Source organism: Desmodus rotundus, chromosome 7 (assembly GCF_022682495.2).
Source record: "Desmodus rotundus isolate HL8 chromosome 7, HLdesRot8A.1, whole genome shotgun sequence".
Lineage (NCBI taxonomy): Eukaryota > Metazoa > Chordata > Mammalia > Chiroptera > Phyllostomidae > Desmodus > Desmodus rotundus.
In genome coordinates, this window is record NC_071393.1 from 25,136,458 (window position 1) to 25,156,580 (window position 20,123).

Here is a 20,123-nt window from a genome sequence, read left to right on the forward strand (position 1 = left end):
CCTGGATCTAATGGCTTCACTGGTTAATACCACCAAACATTTAAAGAACAACTAACACCAATTCTTCTCAGATGCTTCCAAAAAAATTGAAGTGAAAGAAACACTTTTTCACTGACAATAAGAGACCTGCATTGCCTGATACCAAAGCCAGATAAAAACACCCCAAGAAAAGAAAAATACAGACCAATATCCTTTATGAACATTGATGCAAAAATTCGTAATAAAATTCTAGCAAATAGAATTCAACAGCATATCAAATGAATTATACACCATTACCAAATGAAATTTATTCCTAGAATGCAAGTATAGCTCGACAGATGACAATCCATCAGTGTAATATATCACATTAACAGAATAAAAGGGGGAAATACCTGTAAGGTAATCACAATCAATGCAGGAAGAAACATTTGATAAAATCCAGCATCCTGTCAAGAAAATTACACTGAACAACAAACTAGGAATAAAAAAACTACATCAACGTAATACAGGCTATATGTGAAAAATCCACAGCTACCACGATGCTCAGTGGTGAAAGACAGAGAACTTCTCTGAGATTAGGATAAGCAAACAAGACAAGGACATTTGCTTATTTTTTACTTCTGTTCAACATAATATTGGTTCCAACCAAAGTAATTAGGCAAGAAAACGAAATAAGGCATCCAAGTTAGAAATAAAGAAATAAAATGATCTCTACTTACAAATGACATGATCTTATATGTAGAAAACCCTAACTATTCCACACAGAAGCTGGTAGAAGTAATAAACAATTCAGCAAAGTAGAAACACTCAAAAATCAGTTGCATTTTTATACACTAACAACAAAATCTGAAAAAAGCAATTAAGAAAACAATTCCATTTACAATAGCATTAAAAAGAATAAAATATGCAGGAATTAACTTAACCAAGAAGGTGAAACACTTGTACACTGAAAAGTGTAAAACATTGCTGAGAGAAAGTAAAGAAGACATAAGTAAATGGTAGATAATTTTAAGACATAATATACTCAAAGCAATCTACAGAGTCAAAGCATTTCCTATCAAATTCCCAACAATGTTCTTTGCAGAAACAGAAAATTTATCCTAAAAATCATAGGGACTTTCAAAGGACCCTAAATAGCCAAAACAATTTGAAAATGAAAAACAAGTGTTTTAGACTCATATTTCCTGATTTCAAAATTGACTACAAAACTACAATAATCAAAACAGTGTCTTATTGGCATAAAGATAAACATACAGACCAGTGTAATAAAAGAGAGATCCCGTGAATAAGACCTTGCGATATGGCCAAGTGATTTTTGACAAAGGTGCCAAGACCATTCAATGGGGAAAGGACAGGCTTTTCAAATAAATGGTGCTGGGAAAACTGGATGTCCGCACGCAAAAGAATGAAGTTGGATCCTTGCCTAATGCCATATATAAAAACTCACTCAAAATGGATATATAGCTAACATAAGAGCTAAAAGTATAAAATTGTTGAAAGAAAACATAGAGGGAAACTTCTGTGACATTGGATTTGGCATTGATTTCTTGGATATGACATCAAGAGCACCACGAACAAAAGCAAAAGCAGTAAATTGCACTTTATCAAAAGTTCAACTTTTTTGCATCAAAGGATTCTATCAACAGAGTAAAAAGGCAACCCATAAAATGGGAGAAAATATTTACAAGTCACATATCTGATAAGAGATTAATATCTAGAATATGTAGAAAATTCCAACAACTCAGCAGCAGCAGCAACAACAAAACCCAGTATATCCAGCTCAAATGTGGGCAAAGGCACTTCTCAAAACAGGTATACCAATAAGTAGTTGAAAAGATGCTCAACGGCACTAATTAGTATGGAAATGCCAACCAAAACCACACCCATTAGGACGGCTATTATTAAAAAGCAGAAAACAAGTGTTCGTGTGAATGGAAAGGAGTTGGAATCTTTGAGCACTGCTGGTGGGAATGTGAAGCAGTGCCTCGGCTGTGGGAACAGTATGGCAGGTCCTCAAAACCTGAGACATAGAATTGATCCTGCAACTCCACTCCTGAGTATATACACCAAACCACTGACAGCAGAAACTCCAACAGGTATTTTTAGACAAAGGTTCGTAGAAGCATCATTTACAGTAGCCAAAGGTGGAAACCACCTAAATATCGATGAACAGATGAAGGGATAAATGAACTGTAGTATGTATGTGCACTGGAATCATACTCAGCCTTCAAAAGGAGTAAAGTTCTGATAGATGCTACAACATGGGTGAAATTTGAAGACATGCTAAGTGAGCTAAGCCAGACACAAAAGGACAAATACTGTATGATTCCACTCATATGAAACACCTTGAGTAGTCAAATGTATAGAGACAGAATGTAGAACGGTGGTCACCAGGGGCTGGGAGAGTGAGAAATGGGCACCTGCTATTTGAAGGTATACAGTTTCAACGTGGGGTGATGAAAAACTTCTGGAGATAGTGGTGATGGTTGCCCAATAATGTGAATCTACCTAATGCCACTGTAGTGTATGATTAAAAATGATCAAAATGGTCATTTTTATGTTATGTATATCTTATCACACACAAAAGAATCCCTCACCGCTCTGCGAACTTTTTAACAATACATCATGACTATTTTCCTGGTCAATAAATATAAATCTAACTGATCCTTTTTTAAACCTACACAATACCATAGAAAGACATGCTGGGCCGTATTTAACCACTCCCACCGTGACAAACATTTGTTGATATAAATAAGGCTGCAGTCAGAATCTTTCAGGTTCTTATGATATAGTAAAGCCTCCAAACTGTGATTACTGGGCAAAGTGAATAGATAGTTAGATCTTTCTTTCAGCCAATTTTAATGTTTTTGCTTCATGATGTAAAACAGAAAGGTAGATGTTCTGCAATAGTTAGGTTATAGATTTGGCTGCAAATAACAAAAATCTCAAGTAGCTGTGACTTCTGCAGGATATAAGTTTATAGACACTCCAGGACTGGTGAGGAAACTACTGCATGAGATCATGCAAGAATCCAGCCTCTTTTTATCCTCTTATTCCATTCGTTTCCATGGCCCGAGACGGCTCACTGCCACGTCCACATTCCATTCTGCAGCAGGAGAGAAGGAGAGAAGATGGGCACACCCACTTCCTTTCAGGACTCTACCTGGAAGCTGCCTGTACCAATGCTACTCATAGCCTATTGTCCTGCACTCAGTCACGTAACCCAGCCCGGCCACAAGGGAGACCGGGAAATCACAGTCATGCTGGGTGGCCCTGTGCCCAGTTAGTACCAGGATGGCCAACGAAGACTGGATAATAAGCAGTTCTATGGTAAGGTCTTCCAAAAGAATAGTCAACCATGTCAGCAATATTTATAAAATAAACCATTTTCCATTGAATTAAAATGCCATCCTTGCCCTGGCTGGCGTGGCTCACTGGACTGAGTGCTGGTCTGCAAACCGAAAGGTCGCTGGTTCAATTCCCAGTCAGGGCACGTGCCTGGGTTGGGGGCCAGGTCCCCAGCTGGGGGCATGCAAGAAGCAAGCGATCAATGTATCTTTCACACATCTATGTTTCTCTCTCTCTTTCTCCCTCTTATGCCCTCTCTCTAAAAATAAATAAATAAAATCCTTAAAAAATTGTACATTTAAAAAACTAAAAATAAAATAAAATAAAATGCCATCCTTGTGTTTATTAAGGCCCACATAGAGTTGGATCTGTTTTTAGATGCAAATCTGTTGTATTAAAATAGCTTTGTAATAATTGTTAGCTGTCCTTATTGTATTAATTTATAGTTGTTGATATATTAGTCATTTATCTTTTGTTAACTGGTTTAAGCTATTTGATGTACATTGTTTTTACAGATCACTGTTAAATACAGTGAAACTTATTTTGTAAAAACTCGTTTGTTCTGGCACTTGGATGTTGTAATTTGAGGCAGAGATCATTTTCCTCATTCCAACTTTCAATGTTAAGAAGCATCTCTACTCATCAGTAACTACAACTAAGAGGTCACACGTTTGTTTCGTTGTCATCGCTTTATTGGAAAAGAAAACCTTATTAAAGAGAAGCCTGGCCGTAGCAGGAATCTGGCGACAAGGAACAGGATTTCCCAGGCATCCAGGACTCCACCTTATCATCCATTTAAGAAACGATGGGTGTGAACCAGTGCCAGGATGAGGGCTGGTTCAGGGGAGTGAGTTCCCAAGGTGATGGGGAATTAGAGCGGCGCTCTCCCAGCTCTGGCTCTGGCACATTTTCCATCTGGAATCTGTGGCTCCATTAGCCTTTTAACTGGTCTCGGTGCCTCTCTGCCGTTATCTCCTTCCACCAGGCTCCATTCACTCTTTTATAGAGGACATTTGCTCGAGTGTATGCCTTATCCTCCAAAATGCCTTCCTCTGACTTGATGGAAAAGCTATTTGATCAAAAGAAGCTGCACTTGGGATCCGCTCCCTTCCACCCTGCTAATGTATACCCTCCACCTTTCTTTAAAACCTACATACAGTGTCTCTTCCACGAAGGCTTCCTTGGTGGCCAGCACCATCAACTACGGATCAGTGGGAAGGCATCTCAGGGATCTGAAGGGGAGGTTCTCAACCCTGACCTCCACTGGTCACCCCAGGAGCCCATGAGAGGCACATCTGCCAGCACTCCTCCCAGATTCTGATCTGTGGGTCTGAGCTGAAGACAAAGCTCCTTCATTCTTCTACTTCCACAGGGGGTTGTGAGCAACAGGGTAGGAAACGACTTAACTAGGCCAACCCTGAACCTACAGATGAGAGCATTGAGACCACGTGATGCTACGGAGAAATTCACGCATTTCTTAGCAGGAAGCACCCCTTCCAGGCAGGACTTCTCCTTCGCAGCTCTCCCCCGCACCTAGAACTGTGCCTACCTAGTATGCGGCAGATCTGTGGGATGAATGAAGGGATGGATAGACGAACCCATGCGGCACCAAGCTTAAACTACAAAGCTGGGTTCTGGTCCAGGACGTGACACAGTCGTCCTCAGGACGGCCTCTGAGTCCACGCCCCCAGGCTCTGTAATGGCTCTGCATCTTAGGAGGTCACTATTGGTCGCAGTCTGTCCCGGGTGCCCAGGGACCAGCCCTTACCGAGCGCACACCGTAGGGAGTGTCCAGGGCCAGGGAACACGTCAGCTGGAGGAGGTCAGGGGCGTGGAGAAAAGGAAAGGCTTTGAGGGGGGAGGCACAGCACGCGCGCTGGGGCGGGGAGGGCGCGCTAGTGGCTCGGCCCAGGAGGGTGGGGCGCTCGCACCTGCTCGCCGGCGCCAGCACTCAGAGGACGCGCGGCCAGCGGATCGCTCGGAGGCGCTCAGCACAGGTGAGATGCGCGCAGTGGGCAGGGGGCTCGGACGGTGGGGAGGGGCACGGACGAGAAGGGGGCCGGGACCCGGAGGGGCGCCGGCACCCGGAGGAGGGCTGGGACGCGAGCCGGGGCTCGGACCAAGCACCGGCGGGAAGAGCTGGAGGAGCTCCCGCCCCGTCCCTCTCCTGTCGGATAGCCTGCGGCCCTGAGAAGAATGTGTCGCATGCCGGGCTGGTGGGGCAGCCCGGGCTGCCGCGTGAGCGGAGCTTCGAAGTGTGAAGCCCCCGCCGTCCGTCCCACCGCGGGGAGTAGAGAACCCTCGGGCGGCGATGGCTGTGTCTGGCCCGGAAGCCCGAAGCTGCTGTCGGCGGGCTGCACAGGACCGTGGGCTTCACACCCCGCTGCCTTGTTAGCTCCCATCCACAAAGTCACCGGTCAGACACCGTCCTGCGGCCAGGACGCCTGGAATCTACTAAGTCAGGCGACTGATCGATGGACACACGAGCCATTACTCCGCTCCCGCTAGTAGGCCGGCGGGTACGGATCCCAGGGGCGACGAGGCGAGGTTAGCAGCGGTGGGAGAGGTGCGCGTGGGACCTAAAAATAGGTTTAGGTGACCCTGCCTGGTCTGCAGGAGATACGCCCCAGCCGTAGATGTAAGAAACATGTGTGTTTCAATAAAGGAACCCTGCGGATTTATGGAAGAGATCGATTTTAAATTTAGCCAGGGGCCTCTTCTCAAAGTCACAGAATGACCATTGCCTTCCCATTCCCTCCCACTCTGTCCCTGCGTTTCTACCATTGTCCTGCTCTTCCGGGACCATGTGTCCCACTGCCCCCCCCCCCCCCTTCACTCTGCCTGACTCACCAAGGGGCTTAAGAAATTTACCCGTATTTTTACATTCATTTCAGTGGGTGCTATGGCTCAGTGTTCGTAAGAAGCAGACGTGCAATGCCGTAGCGGGGAGGGGGTCGCGCTACCCTGAGAATACAGGCCAGCCCTGCTCCAAACTGACTTCTTTGTGACTGAGCCTTTGTTGGCTTAATAATGACGCGCTTGCCCTCTGTTCCCAGTGCTTCTGGAACAGATATGGAATCGATATGACGCCTTTATCGAATTCGGCCTCTTGGTTTCACAGGGGAGAGTGCCTGACCGTATCAGTGCGGAGTGATTTCTGGCCGTGTGTTATTTGTTCTGGTGTTTTGGGAGCCAAGCATGCAATTTCCTTTTTTAAGGAGCTTTCATTTCCTCTCCTTCTTCCATGGGAGGTGGAAACAGTACCTCCGGTTACTTATCTCTTTAGATACATTTTCCCTTATATTCTGTGGGTGTTGATTGTTCTGGAGCAGCTGACCTACTGAATCTCCCCTTTAGCACCAGCTATTCTACTTGGCATTTTCCCCAATACCTCCTTGGTTGTGTCTCTTGCTGAATCTCAGCCAAGAGGACTTGGAGATAGTCGAAGTTTGGCAAAGGCTGGGGAGAAAATGGGTAAAGAGGAAGAAAGACTTCTCTCTTATCTCCCCACCACCTTCAGGTTCGAACGGGCTGCCCTGCTTCCTTGGTCAAAGTACAGGTGTTGGCTAGGTGGGCTGTAATCAAAGGTCTGTCTCTTTTCTGTAAATGCATCTGCTGGTTAAAAGGGAGAGGGGCAGTTTTGCCATCTGTAGGGCCATGCCCAGGGCCAAGGTCCCTGTTATTGCAAAACTTTTTATGATTGTGTGTCACCGACTGATGACTGTGTCTGTAGACACGGTTCATATCGAGACTTCTTTCTACAGTCAGGTCCTAAAACAAAACCCGGGTTATTCACCAGACTGCGCAATAGTGAGTGTAAGTGCTGCGATCCCCACGCTTACCGAACTCAAATTCCCTTTTAACTGCCCTCCAAACCTTTCCTGGGGCTAGAAACAAATAGGGATGATTTGAATTTTAGCTGTTTCTGTCTCTCTTGTCTGTTCTGTGGTGTAAAAATAAAATGGGTCGCAGGGGAGAAGGAAACTCAAAAGATCTGTCAGCTTTATGGGATGAAGAATTGAACGGAAGGTATCAAAGTGCACTCATGTATTCCCCTTGCAGGATTTAGATATTATAAGCATTTTCAATATCTTGTTGGTATCAAATCCTAAGGGGGCTTTACAGACGACAGGCGATTTCCACGGCAGCACTGTGAGGGAAGAGTAATAGCCGAGTTCATAAATAAGGAAATTGAATCTCAGAGATACTGAGTACCTGGCCTGGGCGTATTCATGTGTTAAGTGGTAGCCAGGACTCGAAGCAGAACTTCTTCCATGATATCACAGCCCCCTCCGGGGGGGGGGGGTGTTTGCTTGTTTGTTTGTTTAATTTGGGGGTGAGGAGCTGTGATTTGTTCAGTGTATTTCTCGCCCACCATTGTTCAATGTAGTCACAAAAATATTTCAGAGCTGAGGATAGCTTAAAGATTACCAAGCCCGATCCTCTTGTTTTCCAAAGAAGAAAAGTGGATTCAGGGAAAGTTAAGAAAGTACCTCACGTTGCTTCCCCCAATTCTACTTTGCTGAAGAAGTACAGCTCAGACCTAGGTTCCCAGTGTTCAGACTGCAGCTCGCTCTGGCACGTGGTCCCTTGAGGGTTTCCTAGAAACATAACCAACTGGTTTAGTTTGATGGACTCTATTGCTTTGAGGGTCCGTGACAGCAGACCGTAGCCTCCCTGAATCCTGCGCTCAGATGTCTGTAGACCCTTCTAGTCTTACTGTATTCCACATTCCACAGGGGAAAGAGCCTTACTTGTCTGGCTCATTGTGTCATTCCTAGCACAGGGCCTGGAATAGCCAGCCACTCAATGAAATGTGTTCAGCGTCTACCCAATAGTTGCTTCCAGGGTTGGAAGAATAATAGGAATATAGGGGTTGAGAAAAGGTAACTTTAGTCATATCTGTAGTATTCATAATAGATAATAATGGTCTCGTTCAATTAAAAAATCTAGCAACAGTCCTGACTGGTGTGGCTCTGTGGATTGAGCACTGGCCTGCGGCGAACCAAAAGGTCGCCACTTGGATTCCTGGTCAGGGCACATTCCTGGGTTGTGGGCCCGGTTCCCAGTGGAGGCCTGCGAGAGGCAACCGTTCAATGTTTCTCTCACACTTTCACATTTCTCTTCCTCTCTTTCTCCCTACCTTCCCGCCTCTCTAAAAACATAAATACATAAATAAATTTTAAATCTAAAAACAAATATGAAGAATATTAACTCTTATTAATTCTAGGTGTTGCATGTTATTGTTTGAAATTCTTTGCACATTAAATTCCTCAAAAGATAAAAGAAATCTATGAAATAAACACTCACACAAGTGTGAGATGTCATTATGATTCCATTCAGCCACAGGAACAGACAACCCTACTCCAGGACTTTAGTAAGGGGGTTCTTTTTCTCAAACAAGGAGATGTCTGGAGCTGAGGAGTCCAGGGCTGGGACGCCGCCTCTGTCACCTGAACCGCGCTGACCTCCACGTGCCACTCTCACCTGCGCTGGGAGACAGGCGCCTCTCCTGCCTATCAGGAGGGCAGAAGGCACGTCCCGCTGACTCTGTCATTTTTTATAATAGTAGTAAGACCTTTCCTGAAAGCCCCACCCAGTCGACTTCTTACATCTCAGTCAAGTAAGAACTGTGTCACATAGCCACTCCTAACTGTAGCGGAGCCTGCGAACGTTTACTGTTTTGTCAGACACAGCAAAGCGGGGAGGGATTCTGTTAACAAGGAAGAAGGGGAGAATGGATATTGATTGGTGGGCAACCAGCAGACTCTGCCCCAGTGCATTTTATAGTCACTGACTCTTTCTCTCTCCATAGGTTGTTGGGTTGTTTATTTATTTATTCTTTTTTTTGGTTTACTAAAAAATATGATATGCAGTGGGTCTAGAGGAACTTTTTTTAATTATAGATTCTGATTCCCACCCCAAGAAATGCTGACTCTTTAGATCTGGAATGGATCTATCCATCTGAATAGTAAACTGGCACTCCGGGAAATTGAAATATGAGTGGTCGCAGGAGCCCAATTTTCAAAACACTGACTTGGGGGTCCTTTAGCAGGGGCTCCTCATTTTATTTCCAATGGCTTTCTGTATCACTCCTCTTGAGGTTTTATTTCATACATTTTCTCTTTTGGTCACCATTAACAAACACACAGTTCTAGAAGTAGTAAGTCCTCAAGTCTTTCTGGAGTCTGGACTGAGCTGCCCCCTAGAGGCAGCTATGTGTAATGCTTTGGGCTATGTTTTTCTCCTATTTTCCACCATATTTCCAAACAACGTGCTATGGACTATTTCTTTTTCTTTTTCCAGGTCTAGATAACATCTGTTGACTTCTTATCTTGGAGGACGAGGATTTCTCTTCTTTATACCCCCTTATTCTATCCCATATTCACTTCTATTTCTCCCAATATAGTTATCTTCTATTTTTTATATAGCAATGTTCATCTACTGTTTACATTATTATGACTTTGCAGATATTATTCACAACTGGGCTGTATGATAAGCCATGATTTTCACACTTCCTTTCCCATACAACCTTATTCTGTCCCCTGAAGTTAGTGATTGCTCCATCGTCTTCATTGCTTAGATTTTTGAGTGCTCATTCCCAGCTCTTGTTCAAACTTTGTCAGGAAGGTAAAATTCCTCTCAGTAGAGTTAAAACTGGAGTAGCCAGTTTGATTTCTTTCTCTCTTGGAAACATTCTTGCTCGGACCCTCTTTCTCTGGGACTGGTTATTCTTCTCAGGGTCCCTCGCGATGCCTCGAGCTCCCTCGCAACCACCCTCTGAAATGCACTGGATTCCCGTTTGGGGTTCTACGCCTTCTCATTCCTTGGTTTTGCTGAGCACAGCTTCCTGAGAAAAGGCACGTGGAGACAGAGGCAGTTTTGTCCTGGAGCTGACAGCTCTGTGGGCTCTGCCGAGGGCTGAAAACTGCTTCAAGCTGTGGGGTGGGGAGGGGAGGACAGGCTGCCACCGAGAAACATTTCGGGTAAATTTCCTAAAGGGATTTTAAAAGAAAGGGTCCTGAACCTGCGTGACTCCAACCATTGTGATTTCTTTTCCATATGTGAGTAAATATTCACTTTCACACCCAATGTGTATTTGTAAGTTTATGGGGGTTTTTTTCCTTAAAGAGCACTCTCAAAATTATGTAAAATTCAGGCCCCACAGACCTGGCTGCTTTTTGAGACCTTGTGCATTCAAGCTGCACATTTTCTTCCTTCACACTTGGCTGATGGTTTGGCTGGCTGGAGAATATTAACCGGAAATAATTTCCTCTGAGAATTTTGAAAGCGTTGTTTCATCTTCTTCTGCCTTCTTAGAGTGCTGTTGAGAAGCGGGTGCCATTCTGAGTTCTGATCACTTGGATTTTGTTTTAATCTCTGGAAGTTTGTAGGGTTTTCTTTATTCCTCAGGTTCTGATATTTCATGATGTTGTTAGTTGGTGACAGGAGTTTTCGGTCATTGTTCCAAGTACTTTAAGGTCCTTTTCCATTTAAAACTCATATTCTGCAGCTCTGGATGGGTTTCTTCTGTCAGGTAACATCCTCTGTTCTGTTCTGAAACGTACATTAATTAGTTACAGGCTGGATCTCTGGGATCTGTCCTCTGCTTCTTTTTTTTTCTGCACCATTTTCAAAAAAACCCCTTTTGTCTTTTAGTTCTAATAAATCGTCCACCCCTTCTATTAAATGTTTACATTTCTACCATTATATGTTTAGTTCGCAAGGGCTTTTATTTGGGCAGGAGCTTTCCAAATGTTTTAGTTCACAGCATACTGTGTATCATGGATGCAGTATCTTCTCATATTTCCCTGAGATTATTAACTCCATATTTTTCTATATTGTACGTCTTATTCAACAGTCTACAATGTCTGTTAATTTTCAAGTTCTTTTTTTCTGTTAGTTTTTTTTGTCTTTCATGTTGAGAGCCTTATTCAAGTGTCCATGTTTAAGAATGGCATATTAAAAAAAAAAAAAGAAAAAGAATGGCGTAGGAGAACGCTGTCTGTAGAGCAGCGAGCTCCATTGCAGGGTGCCCCGGCACAGCAAGGTCTTCGGTGGCTTGCCGCTACATCTCCAGCAGCTTTCTAGCGTGATCAGTTTCTCATTAGAAAGGTTCCTTCCCTAGCCACTTATTTCTGCTTGAGAGACGGCCATTAATAACTTAGATTTATTTAGTCAATAATTTGTTTACTAGTAGAGGTTCTTGTTTTAAGGCAGGTAAGTGGCAGTCTAGGGTTCAAAGTCAGAATTTTGTTCTTGACTCTGCTCACTTTGAACTGCCTGGTGCCTCTGTGCCCCTCCGTGTGTCTTTTTTCTGTCTGTGGCACGGAGGCCATCCGAAGGTTTCCATGAAGACTGAGTTCTTTTCTATTAAAAAGAGAGAGAGAGAGAGAGAGAGAGAGAGAGCCCTGACCGGTGTGGCTCAATTGATTGCGCGTCGTCCTGCAAACAGGAAGGTCGCCGGTTTGGGTCCCAATTAGGGCATGTGCCCAGGTTCAGTCCCCAGTCTGGGCACCTGCGAGAGGCAACCAACTGACGTCTCTCTCCCTCTCTTTCTTCCTCTCTTCCCCTCTCTCTAGAATCAATAGAAATAAAAATAAAAGAGTCTGGAAGGGAATTCCTGTCCTTGAAGTTCACTGTCAAATCCGTATCATTTTTCCCTCATGCACCCTGACTTGTGATCATAAAACCATGAGGCAGAGTCATCACTTTTTGCCGTGAGAGTTTTAGACCCCATGACAACACCAGATGACATGTGTTACAGGAACGATTCCTGGTGTAGCTTTCAAAGACCTCTTAACTGAAAAGCCTGCGCGTTAGATACTGGATCTTCTGTTGTTGGCTTTTCCTTTTCAGGCAACTTCTAAGAAGACTTGCAAACTCCTTGAAGGCTGGGGCTCAGTCATGTTATCTTTGTTCCTCCATCACCTAGAGTCTAGGTCCAAGAACAATGCCTGATACATAATAAGCACTGGTTAAATGTTGCTTGAATTAAATAGACTCCGTTACCCACTTTAAATTAGCCCTTCCTACTTGTCCCCTTGCTGCTTCTTCTGTTTCTTCTCTATCTTTTTTTTTAAGAGATTGGTTTATTTATTTATTTTTAGAGAGAGGGGAAGGGAGGGATAAAGAAAGGGAGCGAAACATCAATGTCCCCCAGATGGGAAATGAATCAGCGACCTTAGGGCCCTTGGGGCAACGCCCAACCCACGGAGCCACACCAAGCAGGGCTCTTCTCCATCTTTTTATATCACTTCCTCTTGGATGATGTGACCTCATTCTCAAAGTTGATATATGAAACAGCTGTAAGAGAACACACTAGGAGGTTCTCAAACAACCAGGACTGCAGGTACAACTTCCAGTGGTGAAATCTCCCCATATCATTCTATTAAAGATACAATAATGTCTTAGGGTATCACCAAACATCTAGTCCCATTTTTAACCGCAGTTCTGTCTGGAATCTTTTCTTTCCTTGTGCTCCACACCTCACCTCTACCGCTGTTCACTTCCTTGTACTCTCTTTGACCCGGCCCCTCCTTTGATCCAAGCATTCTTGCTGTATTTGACATGTTTTCCTGCCTCCTCTCCCCTGCCTTCATCCCACATCTGGAATAGTTTGTACAAAGCACAGCGATGCATTAATTTCAGAAGACCTGCCCTGCCTATCAGGCAGACACCTTTTCACACCCAATCCAAGCCCGAGATGAAAAATCTTTCTCTTCTGGCTGTTTTTGAGATTTTTTTCTATGCTTCGGTCTCACTGGAGCTGTTTATTTTTATACAGAAGGCTCTAGGCAACAACTAAACTACAATGTAAAGCAGTGATCTGTTGATTAGTGCTTCTCAAATGCTACCATAGAACCCGCGCTCCCACGATGTGGGGGCTTGGAGGAGGGCAGCCTGGAAGAAACTGAGGTCTCTCTCAATGCTTAAAAATGCATGCTGCCCCAAAATACATCCCTGTCTGTTTTAACATGAAATCATTTTCCCCAAAATCTTTAGCTGAAATTGATACTCCAGGATGCTACTCTATATTGGTCTTATGATTTCAGAGTGATGGTAGCAACAACCGTACTAATGACTGGACTTAGGAGATAGTTTCCTCATGATTCGTGATTAAGGCTACGTTGCATCAGTTCGTGTCAGATGGAGAACTATTATTATATGTCAGACTAAGCCATGGGAAGTTTAAGATGATAAGGTCTACTTTTGAGGAGCCAAATGTCTAGTGAGTAAGACATGTAAATGCGTAATTGTAATGTGACAAGTAAGTGATAAAATCAGGCTATATATAAAGCACAGAGGTGGGGCTCCCGGCCTAACCTGCAGTTCCCCAAGGGCTTTCTGTGGGAGACAAGGCCCACGTACTGAAAACCAAGTAAAGGTGAGCCGGGGGGGAAACCGACAAGAACATCGGAGGTGGAGGAACTCGCACGAGCAAAGTGAGGCCTATTAAGATAACATTTGAAAGCTGTCCACTGGATGAAACAACATGGAAGGCATTTGCTGACATCTACAGATACGATTTCATAGCAGAACTTGGATTAGAACCCAGGCCAACTCAGTGTGGCGGTGGACAGGGAGGGCTGACCGAAAACAGAAATTGTCTTTCTAGGTTTTTTCAAGAAACTCAACTGATCCTGACAGTATTTTGTTGCATTACACAAAATCACCAAAATTCCTTCCTATCCGAAGAAAACTTCCCTTAATGCTAATCAAGTTCAATATTTCATGACTTTTCAAATAGCTTCTAATAGTAGAAATTATTCTTCATTATCTATAAATAAACCTTTTATCAGAGGTGTTTATTGGCTGTGAACTAGCTCGGGGAGATGGTAAGAAAAAGATCCACATGTTTTGGCTAAATATACGAAGTTTCAAAATTTGCAAAATTATGTTGTTTGGAGATCACACACGGAGTAAACAGATGTCGTATGGAGTGACACAGAAGCGAGTGAGTGCGGAACCAGTGCAGGGCCGTGGTTACTTCTGAGGGGGAAGTTCGCACAGATGTTAAATTATTCTGTATACCTTTGATGTACATTATATTATTCTACGTTTGAAATAGTACACGGGAAGAGAGATCCATGGTGGCTCCTAGGAGATCCAGGGTCAACATCGATTTCTGCTTCTTTCGTTTTGTGTGACAAAGTCTTAGGCTTAGTTGCAGTTGAAGGGAAGAGGCAATAAAGGGTGGGAGAAGTTCAGGATCGCCGGAAGTGGGGCCCAGATGGCACAGACACGGCGGATGCCACCAAAGGCACAGCTGAAGGAAAGACTGGTGTGTAAGAGGAGCGGTGACTCTGAAAAGAAGAATGGGTGTGGATACATATGAATTCGTAGGTGAGGAAGAGGAAATTGAGGTGAGTGATGCCTTATCGTTTCAATTATGTTAATGAGTGGGAGGAAAGCTTCACTCGCGGTGAGTGAACTCAGGTTTTGAAGGAGTGATGAGTTTTCAAAAACCGGTCTGTGGGAAATGGACAGAACAGCTTGCACGTGACGAGGGCTGGTGAGTGAAACGGAAGGCCCAGCATCTGTCTTGTTCACTGCTGTGAGTGCTGAACGAGTTCATGAAGAGGAGAGAAAGAAGGCATATTCAACTATTTTTCCTTGTTGCTTGAAAAGCCAGCCGACCTGTCAAGTCCAGCGAAGCCCCTTTCGCCCTGACCCGGGCTGCAGTGGCACCTGGGAACTGCTGCTTTGCTGCCCATTCCACAAACTGCCTTCCGTTCTCCCCCCACCGTGCCTGAACTTACTTTACGTTCTTTTCATTTTTTCATTTCATTTCATTTTTGTAATGTGATAGGGGCAAAGAAAGAAAGGTATTTTAGAAGTAGGAAATGCCCTGGAGATTATTTTCCCAACTACCCATTCAACACAGGAATTATGATCTGTGAGGTTACATATCTTGCTCAAGGTCACAGAGCAAGTTCGTAGCAGAACTTGGACTAGAACCCAGGTCTTCTAACTCAGAGGCCAGTGTTCTTTATTAGATCTTGAGAAGTAATTATATTTAGACAAGATTTTTTTTCTTCAATTTTTAAAAAAGATTTTATTTATTTATTTTTAGAGAAAGGGGAAAAGAGGGAGAAAGAGAGGGAGAGAAACATCAATGAATGGTTGCCTCTGGTGCGCCTCCTACTGGGGACCTGGCCCACAACCCAGGCATGTGCCCTGACTGGGAATCGAACTGACATGACAACCCTTTGGCACTCAGTCCACTGAGCCACACCACCCAGGGCTTTTTTCTTCAGTCTTTAATTCAAGATTCCAGTAAGAGTGCCTGATTTTCATGACAGTGTGAAAGAAGCCATTGGAAAGGCCCCGCTCAAATGCCAGCCCCCTCTGTGAAGCCCTCTCAGATCCCCTGGTGAGAGATACTCGCTCTTCTACATCCACAGGGATCGCTATCAGTGTGTGTCATGACATGCGATGTTTCACAAGTACATAGCTCCCTACTAGAGTCTAAACCCGTGAGTGTAGGGACCATTCCTTCGTCGTTACATTATTTCCTCAGCACCCAGCACAGAGTTGTGTGTTTAATACGCTCACATGAAAAAAAAAAGCAGGAATGAGACCATATTTTTGCTAAGGAACCAAACTGAGGAGGTAGATGAGCTCTTGTTCGTGGTGATTTTGTTCAGTAGCCTCATGAACTCACGCCAGAGCAAGGTTGCGACTATGATTCTGGTCTTACACGTACGGAGAGAACAACAACGGCAGTAGCAGCTGACAAACTGTGAAGACAGCGATGGACTGGAGTTGCAATACCGCAGGCCTGTAGAGCAGGCGTACGCCTTGCCGGAAGTTCAGGACTAAGCCGCAGTCACACCAGCCTGCGGCCAAGGGACAACTTCCAGCGGGTTCCTCCTGCCGCCTCTGCATTCTGCTACTAGGCAGCTCAGTGAAGAAGGAGGGGGACGGCCCTCGTTGTTTGCAGAGTCACGGAAAGCCTAGTCAGGCAGGGTTGGGTGCATTCCAAAGTCAACTCAGGCCAGAAACCATCTGAGCGTTTCTGCTGGCAAGCACAGATTCAGACAGGAAAATAACATGGGCTGCGTTCTCCCCATAACCTACTTCCCTACTGATCAAACACACATCCCACTGTCCAGGAAGGTAAAGGTTTAACAGGGATCCCCCCCTTTGGGGGGGAGGGCGGCTACTAAAAGCAAAGCATAGCAGCCTCAGTTCAATTCGTATACTTCTAAGAGAGAAGCCCCGGTTTCTCCCCAGTGAACTGTGGGACTAGGTGTAAGAGCACCATAGAGAGGAAACCAGCATTTATTAAACACTCATCCTGGGCAGCCGCTGGCAGGTTCAGTTAATCCTCACCAGGTCCCTCTGAGGCAAGTGTGACTGTCCCTGTTTTGGGAGGGGTGCTGAGATTCAGAGAGGTTAGGGAGCTTGTGGAAGTCTTTCCAGTAGCAGTGGCCAAACCAGATAGGAACTCGGGTTTGCCACTCCCTAGGTCACGCTCTCTCTATTAGTGACGATACTCCCCTCGAAAGGAAACCTGAGGAACTGAGTCTCCCTTAGGGAAATCTAAGAAGCAGAGTGCACCCGAACTAATGTAAAACGTCACTTATATCTTTTCCAATTCTACCTTCCTCCAACCCATTTGTGAGTTGGTTTAATCCCTTCCCAGAGACTCTCCAGCACGTGGGAACAGCGTGTCTGGAGGTTGATTTGAGTTTTAAGCATCCTGTTTTGTTCATTCCCAATCTAAGACAGCCTCCGGGGGTTAACGCAGTCCCCCCAGCGGGGAGAATGACATACCGTCTTCTTGGGAAAGAAGGTGGGAATGTTAGGGTACAGGGACTAAGCGACATTATCTAGCTCTGCTCTGACCACATGGGTGACTGGCTGTAGCTGCGCCTTAGGTTTCGCACGTACTGTTTGCCCTGCCTGGAGCTCCGCCCATGCTGCTGATGTTGACTTGTTTTTCAAGGAAGCATTAGTGACGCGTCCTTCTGTAATCTCTCTCCAGTTTTCCTCAAGCTGAATCAGCCCTCCCTGTATTGTAACACTCTGTGCACTCCGTGAAAATATTTAAAACCACCCAAGTGTACCTTTCAGACACATTAGGAAAAGCTGTCCCAAGAACAAAAATTATAGTTAGTAAGGTGTTGAAACCTTTAAAGTAAGCCTGACAGTTGTCTTTTGGAGTGACTTAGCAATCAAATCAATAAAAGTGTATGAAAATGTCAGTTAATTGATGGCTAGATAAACACAATATGGTATTACAGGCTGAATTACGTTCCCCTCCCCTCAAAATTATATATGGAAGCCCTCACCTCCAGTGCCTCAGAATGTGACTCTGTTGTTTGAAGATAAAGTCTTCAAAGAGCTGATGAAGTGACAATGAGGTCAGGCACTAGGGAGGGTTCTAACCCACAGGGCAGGTGTCCTGGTGACTAGAGGTCACAGGTGCGCACAGGAAAGGTGACGAGAAGACACAGGGAGAAGACGGCTCCCTGCAAGCCTGGGAGAGGGGCCTCAGAAGAGACCTAACGGGCTGACACCTTGACCTCAGACCTCCGACCTCCAGACTGAGAAAACACTTCTGTTTTTAAGCCACCCGGTCTGGGGCACTTCATTACGGCAGCCCTAGCAAACCAATACATAGGGTATGTCCCTCCAACGAAAGAGTCAGCCATGAAAAGGGGCGGGTGGTGGCGCACACTGCGGCAGGGGTACAACTTGACAACACCCCAAGGGGAAGAAGCAAGTCACAACAGACCGAATGTTGTGTGACTCAGTTTGCATGCCATGTCCAGAATAGGCGACTCCAGAGAGATACAGAGTAGGTTAGCATCTGCCCAGGCTCTGAGGGGCGGGAGGAGGACTAGGGAGGTGGAGAGTGGCCAGCGGGCCAGGGCACCCTGTGGTGGGTGATGAAGGTGTGCTAACATGGCCGTACAGTGGCAGCTGCACCACTCAGGGAATATACTCAGAATATACTCAGAAACACTGAATTTTACTCTCACTTTACGTAACTTGTATGACATGTGAATTAGATCTCAAAAAAGCTGCTTTTCTTTTAAAAGGATATGGAAAACAAAGAAGAAAACTGTGGGGAAGCGGGCTTACTGTCCACACAGTTTTGAAGGGAGAACACCCCGAGAATAAACAGTGACATAAATAAATAACAAGGAAAGGAAGGCAGCCTGATCTCTGCTTCCTTCAGGAAAAAGGGAGGATAGGAAGCTGGTCTGGAATAGAGCAGCGTCTCGCAGCCTCAGCATTATTAAGGTTTGGGGCTGCAGCCCTGGCCCCGCGTGGCTCGGGTGGTTGGAGCATCACGGGTTAGATTCCCAGTCAGGGCACGTACCCAGGTTGCAGGTTTGATCCCCAGTCGGGGCGTGGAGGAGAAGGCAGCTAATCTGTTTCTCTCTCACATGGATGTTTCTCTCTCTCCCTTCCTCTCTTTCTGAAAGCAATGAAAAATAATGTCCTTGGGTGAGGATAAAAAAGTTAAAAATGAATGAATAAAGATCTGGCCCCACAGAATTCTCTGTTCTGGGGACTGTCCTGTGCGTGATGGTTGGCAGCACCCTGCTCTTGACCCGCCTGGTGCCGGTGACTGCACCTCCACCCTCAGCTGTGACAACCCAAAAGACCTCCCAAGGACCCTGTTGAGAACTGCTGAAGAGCAGTGGACCACAGGTGAACCTTGCGATGTGCCAGAGCAGTTACCTGAATTTTCCTCCGGCTGTGCCGCCAGACGGGGCGGGAGGGCAGCGGTGCCAGAACCCGAGCACCATTTCAAAGGAAAGGATGTGTCGATCTCATGTCAAGTAGAAAAACAGGGAGTCGGGGCCGTTCCGGATAGGATTTGCCAAAATTTTCTTTGGCACCTTTTTGGAACAATTTCCACCATTTCAGGCACCTAACTGCTTCTTTGTATTTAATCAGGGTTTTCAATACTTCAAAAAAAAAAAAAAAAAAAAGCCAGTACAGGAGCCTGAGTGTCCCAGCCCAAACGTGTTGACCGAGTTTATTTCTGTTTCATTCAGAGCACATTAGGTTGTGCTGGATGAAAAGAGCCCTCGAGGGAGAACCAAGATGGCGGCGTAGGTAGACACACTGCGCCTCCTCGCACAACCAGAACTGACAGAGAATCGAACAGCAAGGGGGACCAACACCAAGAAAATAGAAAATAACCATTCATCCAGACTGGTAGGAGGGGCGGAGACGGGCACCGGGGTGGAGAGGACTCGCGTGGCTGTGGCGGGACTGAGACTGGCGGAGTGTGGGACAAATGGCGCAGGCAGTCCGAGCACTAGCAGACCCTGCGGCCCCACATTTGCACAGATAAACCCAGAGGGCCGGACTCAGAGTGGCGGAGAGCGGGGCAGGCAGAGCAGCGGGTAGCACCCCGAGGCACCACATTCGCCCACAGATAAACCGGACAAACGGCAGGGAGAAACCAGACAAACGGCAGGGAACAAAGCAGACCGCGTAACCCAGGGCTCCAGCTCGGGGAAATAAAGCCTCAAACCTCTGATTGAAAGCGCCCCTGGGGGTTGGGGCGGCAGCAGGAGAGACTCCCAGCCTCACAGGAGAGGTCGTTGGAGAGACCCACAGGGGCCTAGAGTGTGCACAGGCCCACTTACTCGGGAACCAGCACCAGAGTGGCCCAGTTTGATTGTGGGTATCGGAGTGAAAGATTGAAATCCGGAGGAGAGTGAGGTGGGAGCCATTGCTCCCACTCGGTCCCTCCCCCACGTACAGCGTCACAGCGCTGCAACCAGCATTACCCCGCCCTGGTGAACACCCAAGGCTCCGCC

At 45.7% G+C, this 20,123-nt stretch overlaps 1 protein-coding gene across 2 annotated transcripts in view; it reads left to right on the forward strand.

Annotated features, from left to right (window-relative positions):
* The first annotated feature begins 5,207 nt into the window (after positions 1-5,207).
* The window catches only part of TMEM45B (transmembrane protein 45B), a 30,381-nt gene continuing 15,465 nt past the window's right edge, over positions 5,208-20,123 (forward strand). Inside the window, exon 1 of one of the 2 annotated variants that reach the window (XM_053927604.1) lies at positions 5,208-5,324. The gene's annotated coding sequence lies outside the window, so the exon portion shown is untranslated. The remainder of the gene's footprint in view (positions 5,325-20,123) is intronic. The other variant, XM_053927605.2, reaches the window with a different exon arrangement.